A 13766-nucleotide genomic window follows, 5' to 3' on the forward strand; every position below is an offset into this window, starting at 1 on the left:
CAGACACAAGTTAAACCAATAAAAATAAAATGCAGTAGCCTATTCAGACAATCATTTAAACTTCATATTACACTGAAAATAAAACAAAGAAAATAATAAAAATGTCCAATTTGAGAAGTTTATTTATTTATTTATTTTTAACATATATTCCAAAAACGTTTAAAAAATGATTTAATAAAGAAATTTAACCATGTATGCGGTGCAAGAAGGTTCGCCATGAAAGCTCCTAGCTCAAACCCCACCCGGGTTTTCCTGTGTGGAGTTCGCATTTTCTCTCTGTATGTGTGTGAATTTCCAGGTGATTCTAAATCAGCCATGAATGTCAAATAGAAAAGCACTATATAAATGTGAGTGCTCTACATTATTAGTTATTTCTGTTTTGCACACTCACTCACACAAACACACACACCTTCTGTCAGTCTCATTAGATCTCCTTGTTGTCCATTATTAAGTATATAGTGATGACATCAGGCAGGAAGTGAGAGGAAGGATGAAAAACAGACTCAGTCAAAGTCCTGCTGTGAATTTATCGGGGCACAGACATGGTGTTTGGGGGTTGATGGGGGTCGGGAGCGCGGTTAGGGAGGGTCACCTGCTCTGCTGCTCGCTCACCTCTGCCTTAGCAGCACCGTTAAAACCATGTGATTAATAGCCTGAGCCGCCAAATCAGCCAGAGGGTCTGTGGCATTGAAGAGTCGCAGAGGCGGAAACATGGAGAAAGACGGAGAAACGAGGTGGGAATTCTCTTTGGAGGAAAAATACAACCCCTGTCTCTCTTTTACTACGCAGGTCGTGACCAAACGACCCTGTGTTTTGATTGGACCTTACGGATTATTTTGTCTAGCGGCTAGCAGAAGCAAGGTGACGATAGTTTTTGAAACAGAGGAAGTGAAGTGAGATCAGCAAGAGTGTGCAAGTTCTTTAACTGTAGTTTGCATTTGTTTTCATATGTTCTTTTGCTCATTATTTATTACTCCTGCTAAATATGAAAGAATTTTTGTGATTTTTCTGTTAGCTTTTTATTTTTAATTTTATATTTTGAATGGATTGAAAAGATATTTTAACTTTTAAATAAAAAACTATAATCTGGAAAATGAAAAAGGCAAGCTGTGATCAAGGGTCAGGTCTTAACTGACAATGTGAGAGTTTTTAGTTTGATTTGACTTCGTATCTGAAACTCACGCAGGTTAGTCCTTAAAGAAAGTCAACACAACTTCCAAGTTTGTATCTCTGTGGCTTCGGTCTAACAAAAGCTTTATATTTTTTCCCACATTAGAAAAAAGAAAAATACAAGACGTGGAAACTTGGAGAAAGTAAAAAATAAACAGTTTGATATTTCAGGATACATGAGCTACCTAATGAAAGTTTACATTTACTAAAAAGGGGAATTTCTAGGAGAGGTTTGGTGAGCAGCACTAACTTCCTCACAGGAAGCTTTACTTTATTCACTCACGCACACACACAGGCTGTGGCTCTTCAAATGTAAAGCTGTGTACTAATTGAAAGCTCATCTGTTTTATACTTTCCTTGGCCATTTTCCTCCTCTGTTGGCTGACGGCTGCTCAGCAATTGTAGGCACTGACCTGGTTCACACCAGATGATATATCACCCTGTAAAGCGAGCCGCCGTAGAAGCTGACCCAACACCCAATTGTTATGTTAAGGAAATTAAATGTCACATATGAAATGCTGTCAGTGCTCAGAGGGACAACAAACTGTATGTTAAAGAGCACGACACTGGAAAATTATAAGAATTACATAAAAGGCTAAAGGAGACATGGTCATGATGGGCTCATTAAGAAATCCCCAGTGGAGGAAAAGGTGGCACGAACACAAATGTGAGCAAAAAACCTTTTGTGCTAAAAATCAAGGTTGTTTTTTTCCCCCCTAAACTTGGGTGTGTCAGTGTTGGAGATGCTGTCCAGCAATGGAGACCACAACCTCCTAAGCACTACAACTGAGCTTTGTATAACTTGAAGGAGGAAAAAAAAGATAACAGTGACAATACACACCTTAGTGCTAATTTGAGACTTGACCCGTGAAACCAGAACTCTTTTTACTCCGAAGTCTTTTCAAAAAGAAATGATTGCTCTGCAGTGCTAGTAGTGTTAGTGCATGAAAACGGGGACATCACAGAAGAGCAAATCTAAAAACTCTGAGGGACAATTGTATGATCTGTGTGATTAATATTTACTTTTTACCATTTGTGTGTCCTTTAAGGTCTGTTTGAATCTCTACTGGGATGACAAATCACTAATGGGATTTGTCACTTATGTGATGCAAAAGTCTTCTTTGTATGGTACCAATGCTGTCTTCTAGGAAAATTAAATATACTTGTTGAGCAGTTTGCATTTTCTGAATGACTACAGTGCCATTGAAGAACTACATGCTTGGCGAGATATGGTTCGGGTAAATGAAGGACATGCAGAGCACTTTGCCAGTATTTATATACAGACTCCCATCTGTGGTTTAAGCAAGAGAAACATGTAAGGTTTCCTGAACTTTTCTAACGTCGTAAAGCAAAAATAAACTAGAGGCAGAAACTCAGAGATTACGATAGATCAATAGATTGATAGATAGATCATGTTTGAGCCAGTGTTATACATCTAATCAGTAACAGCAGGTAACAAACCTACATGTATAAATTACACTTTCCCACACACGCAAAGTGTTTTGTTCAAGGCACACATCGTATAGCGCTGATTTACAAGACACTGAATATTTCCTTGATGCCTGCTGCTGCCTCACTCTTTCATGTCTTACACACTGTACACACACAAACGCGTGTACACACAGTGTGACTGTTGCTCTTTCATGTGTGGAAAAGGGCAACTGCAGGGGGCAGCTGTTAAGAACTGAAGCAGATATGTCCTTTTAGCCTGAGCAGTTGCTTTTCTGATACTTGGTCTCACACACAGACGCATAAAAATATGCATACCCATACATACATGCATGCATGCATTCCCGTACAGTTATAAAGTGTCATTGAATTTGACATAGTGTTGACTGCCAGTTACACTGGGGAGCTTCTGGCTTGGTGGGAAGCAGGTTGAGCATGTTCACAGGTTTCATGAAGACCAAGCTGTTTATGGGCTTCAGTTATATTTCCTCTTCCCTCTCCCATTTTTTTCTGCTCCTCATCCTCCTCACTGTCACTTTATCCCTGCTTTTATTTCTCATCTTTTCTTTCCTCTTCTCTTCTGTCCTTCCTCCGCTCATATCCCTTCCTTTTCAGCCATGCCCTTTTTCTTTCCTTTCACTCATCTTCATTTTTATTTTATTTTCCTTTGCTTTCCTTTGCTCCTTCCTTGCAGCCTTTCTTCTCATCTCACTTTCATTCTTTGGTGAAGTTTGCTGCCATCACCTGCTGAATCACCTCACCTCCCCCTCTAGTTTTGAGTTACACCAGATGTGGAACCTCGCTGTTTGGACGGCTGATTGATTTTCAGCCTCACCGCTGTCCAGCTGTTGCATTTGTGAGCTGCTGGCAATTTAGGTTTTCTTACTTAGCTCTGTTGTATTTAACCGTGCAGATCAGGTCTCTGAGATTTTTACCACCAACTAACACAGTGAAAATGAATGAAGGGCTAATCTCTATACACACCACTAATGAGATATATAGTGGTGTTGATACTGGGTGATTCCTTGAAACATACTGGGTAACATGCATGGGCAGCAGCAACAGCAGCAGGGGATAAACAGATTTATGAATCAACTTCAGCTCCTTGATTGGTTATAAAATGGGTTTTGTATGTAACTATAATGGGGGTGAATATGTGTGTGCAGGGTGCCCATTCTATACCCACTCCGATGCACTTGTGTTGATATGTATGCATACAGTATATGTGTGTTACTGGTGTGCTTATCCTTGCAAATAAGGGGCATCTGATTCAAGACTTCCTGTTTGATTCACTAGCTGTGGTTTAATGATTAAAAAACTCTTAAAAGCTTTAAAATTGTTGTCATTAGTTTCAATATTACGTTTTATATCATATCCTTCCCTTTTTTGCTCCCCATGTGAACTATTTATTGGAACGCACCCAAAGCCTACTCAAACTCGACTGGGCAATAGGTCTAATCCCACTACGAATGGAAACCAGAAATCTCTCTGTACCAAAAATTCTCAGCCCTTACCTACAGATTTGGCACATTTATATGCAGATATCTATTTATAGAGATTACAGGTTAAGGTTACATCAGTTTAAGGCCGGGGTAAGTGTAAAGCATTGAGTGTTGAGTGTCGAGCATGTAATTCTGGTGGTTAAGGTATGAGTTAGGAACAAGAAGATTTAACAAGGGTTCTCACAAGTATTGAAACACCAACACGTGCGTGCAAATAATATGTGCAGGAATTCGTGTCACTGTGTGTTTCCACAACTGTGGACGAGGAAGTGTGTGTGCTTTGTGTTCCAGACTTGCGCACACACACACACTCGCAGTCCCTGAGTGCGTGCATGTGTGCGTGAGCGTCAGTCTCCAGGGCTGGGCCATAACAGTGATGGATGGGCCGTGTGTGGAGGCTGTTATTATTTGTTATGTGAGCGGGTGTGTGTGACTGGGCTGAGTGGGCCATACACCTGCTGCGCGGCTCAGAGAGCCCCAGCTAGCTTGGAGAACAGCTGGACGCATTGATTTAGAAGTTCACTCTCCAGGCTGCAGGAACAAATCAAGCAACAGCTAATAAAACCGCTCTTTATGATGGCGGCTCCATTTGCCCTCCAAAACAACTGGCTACATCATGTGTTTTTCTAACGCCCGCCGCCACACAAAATTAAATCCCGGGCTAAGGTGTCGCTTCTGGATGCTGTGGAGCTTAAGGCTTAATGTCTGGCTTTAATGCAGCGAGAGTAATCAATGTTGCATGGTGTATGTGAGTTTGCATGTGCGTTCACTTGCATAAATGAAAACAGTGCTTGTGTGGGGTGAAAATATAGTTCTCTGCGTTTTTCTGTGTGAGCTGTTTGATGTTTGCTCAGACTTGTGTGTATGTGTGCATTCGTTTCAGGCATGTTTGTCTTTACACCTAGACGTTAATGCGATCAATACTTTTCACATCTCTGTCCAGGTGAAATAAGTGTTTGCTCAGTGCTAAACGCTGCAGCTGGCCGAATGAGGTTTGGACATGAGAGAGAGAGACAGTGTGTGTGTGTGTGTGTGTGTGTGTGTGTGTGTGTGTGTGTGTGTGTGTGTGTGTGTGTGTGTGTGTGTGTGTGTGTGTGTGTGTGACAGAGAGAGAGTGTTTGCAAGAGAAAATTTGGGAGTAGGGGGTTGGTTGGAGTATTTTGTATGAGTCAGCCCCTGTTAAGACTGTTCCATATAATGCAGTGGCTGCAGCTGTGCCGTGAGTCTCTGTGCTTGCAGATGATAGACTAACACTATTGTCAGTCTTTTGTAACGCTTTTATCATGCCTGCTGAGCCAGTGGATACAGAGGAACAGATTTGCTAAGCCTTTGCACTTTGTTTAAGACACATACCACAACCAGATATGATTTCTTTTTTTTTTTTATGGATGTAGCAGATGCACCGACCCTGAAGTGTCATCTGGAATTAGGGTTCTCTGCATATTTCTATGCAGAGAAGGAAGTTATTTGTACAGGCTAAAAGAAGCCGATGTAGAAACTTCACAAATTCCAAACACACGTATTATGGCCTTGAGCCTCAAGTCAGCTGCTAGGTCAATCTAAGTGCTGGAGAATGGAGTTCAAATGGAAAATACATATAAACTACATACTGTATGTAAAAGATAAGGAGAAAACTACAGTGATGAAAAAGCAAATGCCAGCAAAACTGGTCACTTGAGGCAACTTGTCTCCAAAAATTCAAGTTGACTGCACTGGTTAACACTTTATAATACCTATTATTAACCAATGTTGTTAACCAGTGTTAATAATATAATATATATATTATAATAGCAACACACTGTAATGAGTTATTGTAAACACATTACATTTTTTCAGTAACGTAATGTACTAAATTCAGTAATTACATTACAGTTACAATTATGTTGTTACTTGCATTAAAAAGTGTCTTCAGTTATCTGCATTCCAAGTGGACAGAAAGACAGAAAAAATGTTTTTCTTCTAGTGCAACTAGCCTACAGGTAGCTTAATTTCAGTTAATGTGTACGAAGAGGAAAATGGTGGAGCGGTACAGTTTTTAATGGGTGGCAATATGGACAATTACCTTTATTTTTATGACACAAAAGGATAAGAACATAACGTATAAATAAAAAGTAGAAACTGCATCCAGTACAAAAACATCCAGATTATAGTGCTAATACAACTTTAGCTTTGCCTGCTAACGTAAAGTTAACCAAGAACACAGAGTGATGATAGCCAGACTAAAAGAAAGATCTTATCTAAGTCCTCATTCAGACAGAGATTTGTGTTGGTTTGTGGGACCTAATGCTGTTATTGACAAATAGTAATTAGATCTTAGTAGCTGTCAAAAAATTAGATTTGATTAGGAGTTAATATTATTTACCTTATAGTAAGGGTGGGAGTTTTGAATACAGTGGCTGAAATGGATGTCACTGTTCCATGTAACTGTGTTTTATTTCTGTGGCCAATGTATTTTGTTGACTGCAATCTGCTATCTTGTGACATGTAGTGGTATTTTACACACTGTGACAGGGGATTTATACGTCTGTGTTAAATATTAGGGGTGGGGGAAAAATCGATTCTGTGTAGTATTGTGATATTTTGTTTTCTAATAATGTATCGATACAGGGACAGCAGAAATCGATATTTTGTTACAAAAATGTTTTTGTGCTCTGACTTCAGAGCCTGTTGATCCTTTTTCTGAGCAAGAATCCTGACATTCCTTCACTGTCCAAATGTGTTTAGCTTTTTTTTGGCAGCAATAAACATGACAGTTTACTTATTTTAATTTAAGACATGTTTTATGTTAATTAAGTTAAAACTTTTTTTATTTAATGTAAAATTATATTTTGTTTTCATTTACTGTCAAATTCTTCAGTTGCTGAATGGGCTGCATAGTTTTCATAAATTGCATAGTTCAGAATAGCTATAATCGTACCAGATGGTTGCATTCAGTTAAGTTGGACTAGACTGTAATACAAACTGTTCAGTTTGTCAACAATAAAACTGACTGAAACGAGAGAAAGACTGAGTGCGAGACTTTGACATTAGATAAAATGAATATTGATAAAGTTTACCTTTATGTACAGAATCTGAATATCGCAAAATATTTTTAAAAATTGCAATAATATCGTATCGTGGGATATATGGTGATTCCCACCTCTATTAAATATATATGCTGTCTGCGCATCATAACGGAAGCGCAAACCTACAGTATAAAACATATTCTGATGTGCACGTTTCTGGAAATAGAACTAAGTATGCCTGCTGCACTGACCTAGCCACTTGTATAGGCTAGTTGTAGGCTCCACATAGATTAAACACAAAATGTAAATGAAAAAGTCTTACAAGTATGACTAGTGTCCCAACAGGGGCAGCATGTTTCATAGCTGATAAGGATCCCTTGGGCATATTTCTGTAGGCACAATATCTAGTATATATAATAAAGCGGAGGCATATGACCATATGACACAAACATGTTTATAAATCTCCTACAAAAATAGGTTTTTGGGGTCTCTATCACTAAATTCACTTGGTTAACGTGTTGTTTTATTAAGGCTTTGAGGGGCAAGTGAGCGTTCAAATAGTCCACCAGCTGTAAGCTAGGCATCACTTGAGCTAAATTCAGTCTCTGAACTAGATATTTCAGCAGTGTTTAGAGTATGTGTGCATTTTGGACTTCTTCTGTTTCAGTTCTCTGACAAGTATCGTGGTGTGCTATTAAAGTTCATTTGGCATCCAAGGTCTACACTCCTGTTGCACTCCACCCTCTGGTCCAAATATTGTCACTTATCAGTGGGTTGTGCCCCTGGCTTCAACCATGTCTCATAAGATATCTATGATAAAGTACAAGCTACAAGCCATGCAGCATATTTTAGCCAGGTCCATGAGAAATAACTATGCAATATTTCAACAGTTACAGGCAAGCTCCCTCACTTTAGTCATGTTTTAAAAGAAACATCAGACATGTGGCAGCTGCTTCAGTCTGTGTGGTGACACTATCAGAAGAGCCGGGAGGAGAGTTGACTGAGCAAGCAGGGTGCTGTGTGGTTATCACTGCCACAGTGTGAGAATTGACACTGAGTCACCACAACAGCTATATTAAATATCTAAAGTGTGATGCCATGGCCAAAACTATGACATTGTTAAATGGACGGAGTGTTGTTGATTGACACCACTTAGTATCACGCTATGAAACGCCTGTATTGTGCAACAAGCTGAGCCTGTCAGCTTGTTGTTGATGTGCAGGTTTTACATTCTCCAGTAAATACACCCCAATAATAGATTTACAGGTCACAGCACTCACAAATCAGAGGAAAGATAACCGGAGAATCACAACCCAGCAGGACCGTGGTCAGTTACATCAAGGCTCTGTGGGTTACAAAGGAAATATTTACAGTTATTTCTCAGCAGCTTATGGCCTAAGTGACTTTTGTAGCAGCCAGTAATGAAATCGGATTCAATAATGGAAGCAAAACAGAAAAGTAGAAAGATTGCCTTTGACATTGTAGTCTCACCCACTTCTGTGCTCTGCGATATCTATTTCAGGAATCCTGAAAGCCAAGCCAAGACTATAAAACCCAAAGCTGGACTTCAGATGTTAAAGCTATAAGCTCTGTGTGTGTGTGCTTGTGTACATACAATGAATGATCTTCTATGCCTGTTTGTAACAGATGCCTGAGGTACTTTCAGTCCGTAGCTAAACCATAGAGAGTCACCTTTCCATCATCTTCATTCATGTGTGATAAAATCCCTGGCTGACGTCAGAGACAGTGTGGGAGATGGAAAAAGATGTGATGAACCTCTCTGCTCGTTGTGGTCCGACCTTCACAAGGATGTGCTCTCTTCCAATAAAACATACACACATTCTTCTATCCTTACAGACGTACTGGGGCACCTGGGATCTATGCAAGACCAGCAGGAACTGCAGCGATCTCAAGGTTGTCTTTCCTTATATGAAGCAAGACATCCCAACCTTCAGTGTCCACGCGCTTCTTTGTTTGTTTATTTTTAGTATCATGATACTACGATGGAGTATTAGGACCATATTAAGAAGAAAAAATATTGTTGATCATCTTGAGAATAAAGTCAAAACTTCAAGATTAAAGTCGAAAAAATGTTTATAAGAAAAAAGCTGAAATATGGAGATTACAGGTGCTCTTTCAAGATCAACTGCCACAGTTGTTGTACCCAGTTGTTGTTAGTGAAACAAACTGATCAGTCGCCTTGAGATACACCATATAGATTTATTGCACGAGACTTTAACCATTGAAAACCTTGGATCAGTCCATCACAAGACATTTCATTTTGTACAAATCAATAACCATCTTTTCAACATTCTTGCACTGACCACCACACTGTTTATGGGCTAAAAGTAAAATAATTTTCTTCCATGTTACTAAAACTGACTCTGATGTACACTTTCACTAACTCAGAGGGTATAGCAACAGTGGCAGTTTGTCTTAAAACAGCAACTGTAATCGCCACATTTCCACTTTTTTCTCAAAAAGTAGCTTTTTAACTTTTTTCTTGAAACAAAATTACAGCTTTAATCTTAAATTTCAAATTCAATTCTCAATTCAACTGTTAATATTTTTTCTTAATGTGGCCCTAATACTCCTATGTGTGATACTATGGAGATTTTTATATGTTTGTAACTGGGATTTATGTCACCACCCCCATTTTTGTGTACAGCATTACAACTGTACACTGATTTTCAGAAGCAGGAGGAGATGATCTGCTGAGCATAGCAGAACAATTTGTGTCTCCTGAAACAAAGGCTCTGAAGGAAATAGCTGATGTAATGTAGCACTGACCTACACAATGCTGTAAATGAATTTCACCAACTAAATACTAAGATGTAGCTCGAACTATTGGAATGCTTTACCTGGAGTTTATGTGGTGTGGAAAAAGCCTAAAGCTGCAAATCTACATTATAGTCAGATTAGACTCTAACAGTTGTGGATATTTCCCAGACCCATGAAGAAAAGATGCCACTGTTTCATTATGAGAAAAAAAAAAAGAATCCAAAACTTGACTACAACATGCCGTAGTCTCAGTATGTCATGCTGGATATATGGGTCCTGCACTGGTGCCCGTTTGCATCTTCCAAAAAGCCGTCAGTGCCTACATAGAATAGGGTTGGTGTAAAGTTTGTCTTATAGAGGTAAGGAAACAACAGACTGCACCACGAAGAGGAAAAATAATACATCACAAGACGAGATCTTTATGTTTTTGCCACAATAAGGAACAAAACTTCCTCGATCTCTCTAAATGCTACAGGTCAGGTGAGTTTGTCTATTAGTCCCAAGTATGGCCTCTCTCATATCCATGTTTTACATCATTCACCTTTGACCCCTCACTCTTTGAGATCACATAGCCCACACTCCTCTAGCAGCAAATGAGTATAAACTTTGGAATCTCAAGACTTTTCCAAGTCTGGAAGCAGGGGGCACTAAAGAGACCAACCACCAACACCCTGCTATGTCTGTCACTATGTGCACCACTTGCCATTCACAATCTAATATTTAATATATTACAATATTACTATTAATACTTAAAAATATATATACATATATATATCAGGCTCTAAAGTGAAAACTGTCCCACAACAGAAAGTTTGTAGTTTCTCTGGAACTTTCAGTGCATTTCAAGGCCATGTGGAAATGAATTCTAAAGAGCAATCAAGTTTACTGTGTTTCCATGAGAAAATAGTGGTTATGAAGGTGCTATTTACACACGCAGCAAGAAGTCGCTGATAGTTAGACATTTATGCTCTGCAGCAAGTCTTCAGTGGATGGCGGGTGATTAATACCCAATGCCCATTGCTCCCAAGGAACAAGCTCTAAATTATCTGATGGAGGAAAAGGCTGCCAGACTGAAAATTAAGGAGGAAAAAACTTTTCAACGTGAATTATACACTGTACACAACTCGAGGGCCTCAGCTGTCCCTTTACAGCCTGGCTCCTAGCTTCAGAGTGAGTCTCCCTCCCTGCTTTTTTCTTTCCTGTGACACAGGAACAGTTTGCTGGTGCAAGCCTGTCCGAGCCTGTCGTCTCGCTTGTTTTATTATCACTCCTGAGATGTCAGCACAGACTGCTCTTTGTCACCTCCCAAAGTTTCTCTGTACTCTCAGCGTGGCTGTTTCTGCAGAGGTGCATACGAGCCCCGAATGGTGGAAAGAACATTTGTTCCTCGCAGAAGTCCGGCAGGGACGGCGAGAGGCGAGAGCTGACATTTGGGAAAACCATCAGGAGGACTTTACGCATCTGACCTTCACGTGTCTACATGCAGTAAATATAACCCCCTGGTTTTTCTGGATGAGACGTGAGTGCTGACTTCCAGAGGGAGAAACAGGGAGAGGAGAGCGTGAGAGACAGGGATGGAAAGTCTAGCATGGATCACACAGCAGGGTTGCAGTGTCCCTTCCATATTTAGTGAAATTCACAATATTTTCCAGAATTAAGTTCTGGCAATGGCTATCGTCACGTCGGTGCTTACAGAAAACGTATTGCTGACAGCTTGTTGCGCTTCACTTTGGCAAATGCAACTAGTGAAAAGTCACACAATGATAAAATGAAGCTGGATTTTCTTAGTTTTAGGCTAACGTTAGCCCAAGCTTTGGCATTTTTGCCTCTGTTAAGGTTCAAAAATTGAGGAAGGAGAGTACAAACAACCAGGTCCAGAAGATCTTGGTCAAACAATTGATTTTAATGAATACACGCGTGGGAAGACCACTCTGTACGCAGATTATTTAACAATAGCAGTAAAATAATTTCCCTGCTCCACACCTCCAGCCGACTACAGTGAAGGTAAATGGAAGTTTATTTCTGGTGTTCACATCATAAATCGATTTAAATTTGAATACAAGGATTTCTTCTTTAACTTCAGTGTGAGCAGTTTTTAACAACCTTCTACTGAGTGTTCATTCAGTCATGCATTCAAATTGTAGAAACGTTAACATTTAGAAGAAGCAGTAATGATCTTTCTAACACTTGCGTAAACATGCTACATTATTCTTAAAAACAATTCTCAAATTGAAAATTCAAACAGTAAACCCATACTGTTCTGTTGTTTTTATTAAATAGCTTTTGTGGTCTTTTTCTCTTTTGCATCAACACACTGCTTTCCCCGCTCCTGTCACATCTTGTTGTAATTTACCGAACTTGCCTCACATGATTGCTAGACTGATTTAAAATCCCAAATGCATTTTCACCGACCCTTAAAAAAGGCCGATTTTCCCACAGCGATGACATTTTGGAGATTGATGGACTTGCAGACAGATAATGACACGTTCCTTTTTGAAAAATACCAGTTTCCACTGATGACTGAAGTAATGTCGTCACTGTGCGGTGACAGTGCCAATAAAAAAAGTCTTTTGCATAGTAAATGAAGCCAGCTAAGTGTGAAGAATTGACAATATTTGTGCCATGTGCAAAGAAGCTGTGACTGTGTGACTACATGTTACTTTTTCAATCGCTTACATATATGCGTTTGCAGGGCGAGTCAGGTTCCTGTCAGCGTCTGCGTCATTCCTCAGATGGACGCTCCAGAGTTGAAACTCTCCCTGGGCAGCACATCTGGACGCCAGCAGTCCATCTCTTTTGTACCGCTCACGCTCTGCTTCTTCTCATCTCACATAATCTAACCTTCACATCAGTGTAGTCAAGCGCTGGGTGTTGAAGTTGCAGGTGTATTGGTGAGTCTCACTCGCAGAATTGTACGTCAGAATTGTCTCCAATGTTTATATTACCATATAAACATCTTGTTTTTAAAAAAATCTTTAGTAACCCCTTTTCATGTATCTGTTCTGAGTTTGTTTTGAACTGACTTGAATCAAAGTGCCTTTTAGGACTTCCACAGTTATAGTGTTTGAGGTTCAAACAAGCGAAATGGAAATCATTTTTTATTTATTTTTTTGTCTGCTGTATTGTCCGTATTAAGCACATAGTCAAATCTGTAACATTTGCCTTCCACTTCCATTACTTTCGCTCAGTGTTTGGAACTGGCTGATGTAGTTTCCCATCATCATGCTCTTTATCCTGGCTCTATGGGAAAATGAGGCCCACAGTTTCGCCTTGTAATGGGCCTCCAATTCTTGACCTTTGCCCCAGGAAGCATGTTGGGGTGTCGCTGGACATTTAAACTGATAGACTGACAGAAAACAAACGTCAGTGCCAATGAAAATGTAAATCATTTAAACTTGGTGAAAGCTGTCGGTGCCCCTGGGAAATATGGGGATACGCTGCAATAACAGCGTGGAGAAAGCTGCCATTCATGACCATTTTCAACAAAACCCCATAAACTGTCACTTCCTGATTTCCTCTCACTGTGTTATTAATGAGCTTTAGGCGAAGACTAAACTTCTCTTTAATATTGTCCTATTATTGTTTTTAATCTAACCTAAATATGGAAGCATGTTGTATACAATTATAGTTTGGGCTATTATTCTGCTTGCAAGCAAGAAGCAAAAAAGAAAATGAAAAAAAAGAATTGAATGTCAAGAATGATAAAGATTTTTTAATCAAATTAAATGCACTTATAGCCATAATTTCCTCATTCCTTATTTTCTAAATATACTTTTATTTCCACACTAAAATTGTCCTGCTGTCCACTACAGTGACTATACTGTGAAATAAATGTAGACCATATATTCTTAAATGTTTT

Source organism: Astatotilapia calliptera, chromosome 16 (genome assembly GCF_964374335.1).
Source record: "Astatotilapia calliptera chromosome 16, fAstCal68.1, whole genome shotgun sequence".
NCBI lineage: Eukaryota > Metazoa > Chordata > Actinopteri > Cichliformes > Cichlidae > Astatotilapia > Astatotilapia calliptera.